Genomic DNA, 7250 nt, shown 5'->3' with positions numbered 1-7250 from the left:
CACTCAGGGTAAAGTGGTGCCCTTTGAGGATATGTGACTGTAGAAGGACAAAAGAAATAATAGATAATTTTTTGAGTTTAAATTACTAATTGAATGGGAATCCAAGTACAAAACTCCAATTTTGCCAATTTGCTAAATTTTCGGATAGCAAGTGCTTTAGTTTGGTAGAAGACATGAGGACAAGTAATGGAATTGTTGAATGGATACACTCAGTGATGGAAAATCCATGCACTTTATCAACCAAGTTAAGGAATGAATAGGTGGAGTTTACCTTCTGGATTTGAGGGATGTCTCTTCTGCCTGGTTTGGCTAAAGGAAGCCTAAGGTTATTTGCCTTTGAATAGGAAAACCCTAATAGAGGGAGAAGAGACTCAGTTAACCTGGACAGTGTTACCCAGGGTTGTGAGAATAGCTTAATGATCTTTGAGAACTGGTCAACTCATGAGCCTGAGACCTGGGATCCTCCATCCTAGGGTGGAACTTTACTGGACCATGTGGATGCCACAGCAACAAAAGGACTGTGTACAATAGACTGAGAGTTTGCTGAGTTTCTTGGTTTACAGAAAGCACAAATAACTCAGAAATTACAGCTGGACTTTGGACCTTAAGGACTGCCAAGAAAGAAGCCATCTGCTAAGCCCCTGAGCTGCAAACTGTCAAGGAACTCCATACGTTCCCAGGAATGACAGGAGGATGCTGACCATGGATACACAGCTACGGACTGATGGTAAACCTCAAACAGCTTGAAGTGAGTAAGGGATGGTGCCTGAGGGCAGTGGCTGCACTGGTGCTCAATATTCAAGAAGCCTATAAATCTACACTGGGCCAAAGGACACCAGTTTTAATATCTCATACAGTGTTTACTATATTGGAGGCAAAAGGGGGACATTAGTTCATTGGCTCTCACCCCAAAGATTCCTGAAATACCAGGCCATCCTGGTAGAGCAAGGTGATGTAGAAATAATTGTGACTAATATTGTCAACCCAGTATCTTTCCTTAGCGGAACTCCCGGAGAACCACTATTACATGACTGCTTTGAATCAACTGAAGCTGCACATTCCAGACGGTCAGTCGAACCTGATGGACGAACCCTTAGAAGATGCAGAAGACACCTGGTTTACCAGCAACTGCAGTTTTATGAGACAAGGAGACTGTAAGGCAGGACATGCAGTAACTGCTACTGACCAGGTAATCGAAGCACAACCAGCAGCTGTGGGGACTTCCCCTCAGAAGGCTGAAATAACTGCCTTGACAAGAGCTTTAATCATATGGACAGATGCTAAATATGTGCCACACGCTCATAGTACCATCTGAAAAGAGCAAGGATTGCTCACACACAAGAAAAACAGCCTGATTTAAATCTACCAATGGTTATTATATGTTGTAAAAGACATCAGAAATGTAACACTGTACAGGAAACAGAAAATAAGATGATAGATCAGGTGGCAGAACAGGCAGTTGAAGAGGGCTTCAATTCCAGACGGTAAACTTAAAATCTCTGAAGCCAAGTCAAAACCTGTAAAATATTCTAAAGAGAACAGGAGTCCAATTAATGATTTAGAAAGGAAGAGAGCAAGCTGACAGATGTGTGCATGCCCAAATGGACACATTATTATGCCCTTTAGTATTTTATGGAAATTGGTTATAAGGGAAGATAAGAGAATATATTGAGCAAACCAACACTACAAAGTACAGTCCCAGTACCAGGAACAGGGCACAAGTGGGCTTCATGGGAGAGGGCCTTCCAGGGCAACAACGGCAAATTGAGTTCACAGAACTCCCAAGAAAAGGGGGGTACCACTGTATGAAAATTTCTGTAACCTTAGAAACAATTGAGGATGCTGCTGCAGATGCTTGATGGACAATCCAAAAGGAGATATCCTGTTTATCCAAAGATGCATTGCAACATGGAGTAGGCAGGGATAACACCGATTGGGGAATAGTTTTCTCTGGATCATGGGATAAACTTACTAGTTGCCAAATTTAGGATGACTAAAACAGCTTTTCTTAGCCTGCATCACCTTGCTACTCTTGGTGTGTTTTACTTGTGTTGTTATAAGATGTCTTTTGTGTCTGTACCAAGGTACTGGAAGGGAATACGAGGTTTGGAAGAGACATGAGCTGAGACAAAAGGTAGAGAGCGGAGCCTATTTTGAGACCCATTAAGAATCTAGCAGGTAAAAGCCTGCTAGATTAAAGAAAAGGGGGGAATTGAAGAGTGAGCAAAGCCTCAAAATGGTGGTAAGGTAACACTTTGCTATAGAAAGGGAAAGGGGAACTTCACAGAAACCAAGACAAAGGGTAACTGTACATTTAAAAGTGCAGGGAAAGGGGGAATTGCAGACACTTAGTCAAAATAAAGCCAGAGAAGAGGGCAATAAAGATAAGAAGAAACTGTCCGGAGACCTCTGACAAGAAGGATTAGATCCCCCCCCCGGGCAAGATGATGCTGACATGGGAGAACAATAACAGCAGATAACACCAAGAAGAAAACAGAAGAAGAATTTCACCCCAAAACATCGGCAAGGGTCGCGGGGAATGGGGTCAGGGGGAATGAGGGAATGGGGTCGCGGGGAACGGGGCCATAGGGAATGTAATGAATATGTAATCAAACTGAGGAGGAGACTATTGATTATGTATTAGCTTAACCTATATCTGTAACACACTTTTCTCTTTACGGTGTGCAAGTTTGGAGGAGCTATCCCCCTTGCACCCGGCGCTGCGCAACGCTGGAATAAACATACCTGCTTTATAACCCTTCTCTGGATTATAGAGTTTGATTCCGCAAGTCACACAGGGGCCCTAGGCCGAATGGAAAAAAAATGTTAATTAGGAAAAGAAAACAGCGGCAGCGATCTAAGGAGGCACACTTATTTACTAAAAATACTATATCGAAATACAGGATAACACAATACAATACAATATAATTGAAAATTAAGCTAACGAATCAAGCAAAATAGGAGAGAGAATGAGTCCCGAAACCGAGAGGCCTACTTTGAATCTAGGCGAAACGGTGAAGGCTCCCACACACTCCCCTGAACGCCAGAACTCGAAAGACGTCAGTCTAGCCTGCGACAGAGATAATATAGTGTCCAAGTCCCGTGACCTATCGTGTTGCTCTCTGGGAGATGTAGTCTTCTTCTGTAAGTTGCAGATTCAGTAAAATTATTCGTGCTTTATATGATGTTATGATGTGGAATACTGATAGCAAAATTACAAAATTATTAAACCATAACAGCCCGACAACACCATATGGGCCCTATAAACCCCATACAGACCCCACTACCCCATAAGTTCCCTATAGACCCCATACAGGCACACAAACCCATATGGGTCCCACAAAACCATATAGGCCCTATAGACCTCATACAAGACCCATAGACCCCATTCAGGTACCACTACCCCATAAGAGACCCATAAACCCCATATAGGCCCCACAACCCCATATAGGCCCCACAACCCCATATAGGCCCAATAGACCCCATAGAAGTCCCAAAACCCCATATGGAACCCATAGAATCCATATGGGACCCAATAACCCCACACAGGCCCCACAACCCCATATGGGCCCCATAGAACCCATACAGGCCCCACTACCCCATATGGACCCCATGGACCCCATCCAGGCTCCAAGACCCCATATGGGCACTATATACCCTATACAGGCCCCACAACCCCATATGGGACCCAAAAACCCCACACAGGCCCCACAACCCCATATGGGCCTCATAGAACCCATACAGGCTCCACTACCCCATAAGGGCCCCATGGACCCCATCCAGGCTCCAAAACCCCATATGGGCACCATAGCCCCCATAAAGGTGCTACTACCCCATATAGGCCCCATAGACCCCATGTAGTCCCCACAACCCCATATGGGCACCATAGACCTCCATATGGGCCCTAAAGACTCCATAGAGGCCCCACCACCCCATACAGGACCCACAACACCATATGGGCCCCATAGACCCCATACAGGCCCCATAGGCCCCATACAGGTCTCACAATCCTATATGGGCCCCACAGACCCCATATGGGACCTATAGATCTCATAAAGGCCCCACAACACCATATGGGCCCCAAAACCCCATATTGACCCCATAGACACCATATGGGCCCCATAGACCCCATACAGGGCCCACAAATCACATATGTGACCCATAGACCCCATAAAGGCCATACAACCCCATACAGGCCCCACAACCCCATATAGGCCACATACACCCCATACAGGCCCCACAAACCAAATGGGCCCTATAGACCTCATATGGGCCCCATATAACCCATACAGGCCCCACAAACCCATATTACAGAATCACAGAATCACAGAATTGTAGGGGTTGGAAGGGACCTCTAGAGATCATCGAGTCCAACCCCCCTGCCAAAGCAGGCTCCCTACACCATGTCACACAGGAAGGTGTCCAAGCGGGTCTTAAATATCTCCAGAGAAGGAGACTCCACCACCTCCCTGGGCAGCCTGTTCCAGTGCTCCGTCACCCTCACTGTAAAGAAGTTCTTCCGCACATTTGTGCGGAACTTCCTATGCTGTACTTTCATCCCATTACCCCTAGTCCTATCCCCACGCACTACTGAAAAGAGACCAGACTCACCACTATGGCTCCCACACCTCAGGTATTTATAAACCTGGATCAAGTCCCCTCTCAGCCTTCTTTTTTAAGGCTAAACAGACCCAGTACCCTAAGTCTCTCCTCATAGGGGAGATGCTCCAGGCCCTTCACCATCTTAGTGGCCCTCCGCTGGACTCTTTCCAAGAGATCCCTGTCTTTTTTGTACTAGGGAGCCCAGAACTGGACACAGTATTCCAGATGAGGCCTCACCAGGGCAGAGTAGAGGGGGAGGATCACCTCCTTCGACCTGCTGGACACGCTCTTTTTAATACACCCCAGTATGCCATTGGCTTTTTTGGCTACAAAGGCACACTGCTGGCTCATGGTTAATCTGTCGTCCACCAGGACGCCCAGGTCCCTCTCAGCAGAGCTCCTCTCCAGCAGGTCTTCCCCCAGCCCGTACATATGTAGCCCATAGACCCCATACAGGCCCAACAACCCCATATGGGCCCCATGGACCCCATACAGCCCCCACAACACCATATGGGACCCATAGAACCCGTATGGGCCCCATAGACCCCATACAGGACCCATGTCACGGGTTACTTAGATTTACCTATGCCCGTGACAGGGGAAGCCACCCCGTGGGCCCCCCTCCCGGGGCCCGGAAAGGAGGGGAAAAAAGGGAGTGGGATAAAACAGCGGCAATCTAAGGAGGAAAAACTTATTTTACTAAATATGATACCGAAATACAAGATAACACAATATAATATAATTGAGGCTAACAAATTGAACGAAACAGAGAGAGAGAGTCCCCGAAAACCGAGAGGCCTACTGTGAACTCTAGGCGACACGGCTGGAACGCTTCCCCCTCTCCGAGAAGTTCGAGAGAAGAAGGAGAGCACTCCAGCCTGGGAACGAGATTATACAGCGTCCTGGTCCCGTGACTTATCATTAACCCTGTAACATGGATGCAAGTATGAACCCTATCTCAGTTATTGAAAGGCGTGTGGAAATCTGAGAGTACAACCTAAATAAAAAGGGTTTTTTTAGCCTGTACAATGAATTAAACATGGTGGTGTTTGTAAAATTGCCTGTTCCATCTGGGATGCAAGTACTTGTAAGATTCGCAATTCCATCTGGGATGCAAGTGTTTGTAAGATTCACAATTCCATCTGGGATGTAGGTGCCAAAATTCTGACCATACCACATCTCATAAAAGTACCAGGCAGGTGTCTCCATCAGTATCCACCTTATTAGGCTATATACCTGCACAATTCCACAACACCAAATTATGGTGTTAATAGTTGACCAATACTTTAAGAAGATCATAATTGCTTTCAATCCCTTAAACAGAGCAACTGGGATGAAGAGTGGATTCATAGCTGGCAGGCTCTGTAAAAGTCAGAGCTAGCTAGCTTTGCTCTAAGGGAGAAAGAAATCCCTTTGTTTTCTACACAAAAGTTAGATAGCAATGCTGAGAATGTGCAGCAGCCCTTAATGTTGACAATTTGTCTGGTATTTCAAGGTCACGTTCTCAGTGAGCAGCTACGAAAAGATAACACTCCCGTAACGAAGCTAACATAGCTCTTTAAGAGCAAAGAGAGAGTCGTTCTAAAAGCTAAAAAGCTCTACACCCCATACAGGACCTACAACCCCATAAAGGCCCCATAGACACCATACAGGCCCCACAACCCAAGATGGGCCCCATAGACCCCAAAAAGGCCTAACAACCCCATAAATGCCTCACAACCCCATATGGGCCACATACACCCCATACAGGACATACAAGCCCATATAGGCCCCATAGACACCATACAGGCCCCACAACCCAAGATGGGCCCCATAGACCCCAAAAAGGCCGAACAACCCCATACAGGCCCCAAAAGCCCATATGGATCCCACAAAACCATATAGGCCCCATAGACCTCATACGGGACCCAGAGACCCCATTCAGGCCTCACAACCCCATATGGGCCCCATAGACCCCATAAAGGCGCCACAACGCAATACAGGCCCCACAAACCAATATGGTCCCCATAGACCCCATACAGACCCCACAACCCCATAAGGTCCCTATAGACCCCATACAGGCCCCAGAAACCCATATGGGTCCTACAAAACCATATAGGCCCCATAGACCTCATATGGGACACATAGAACCCATACAGGCCTCACAACCGCATATGGGCCCCATAGACCCCATAAACGCCCCACAACCCAAGATGGGCCCCATAGACCACAAAAAGGCCGAACAACCCTGTATGGGCCCCAAAAGCCCATATAGACATCATTGACCCCATATGGGACCCAAAGACCCCATATGGGCCCCATAGACCCCATACAGGCCTCACAACCCCATATGGGCCCCATAGACCCCATATAGGCCCCACAACACCATATGGGCCCTATAGACCCCATACAGGCCCCACAAACCCATATGCGTCCCACAACCCCATATGGGCCCCATAGACCCAATACAGGCGTCCCAACCCCATACAGGCCCCACAAACCAATATGGTCCCCATAGACCCCATACAGAAACCACAACCCCATAAGGTCCCTATAGACCAGATACAGGCCCCATAGGCCCCATACAGGCCCCATAGGCCCCATACAGGTCCCACAACCTCATACAGGTCCCACAACCCCATACAAGCCCCATGGATGCCATACAGGTC

This window comes from Coturnix japonica, chromosome W (assembly GCF_054131305.1).
Source record: "Coturnix japonica strain WE chromosome W, WE-NBRP24, whole genome shotgun sequence".
NCBI classification, from domain to species: Eukaryota; Metazoa; Chordata; class Aves; order Galliformes; family Phasianidae; genus Coturnix; species Coturnix japonica.
The sequence above is the reverse complement of the archived record's forward strand: the minus strand, read 5'-3'. Positions refer to the sequence as shown.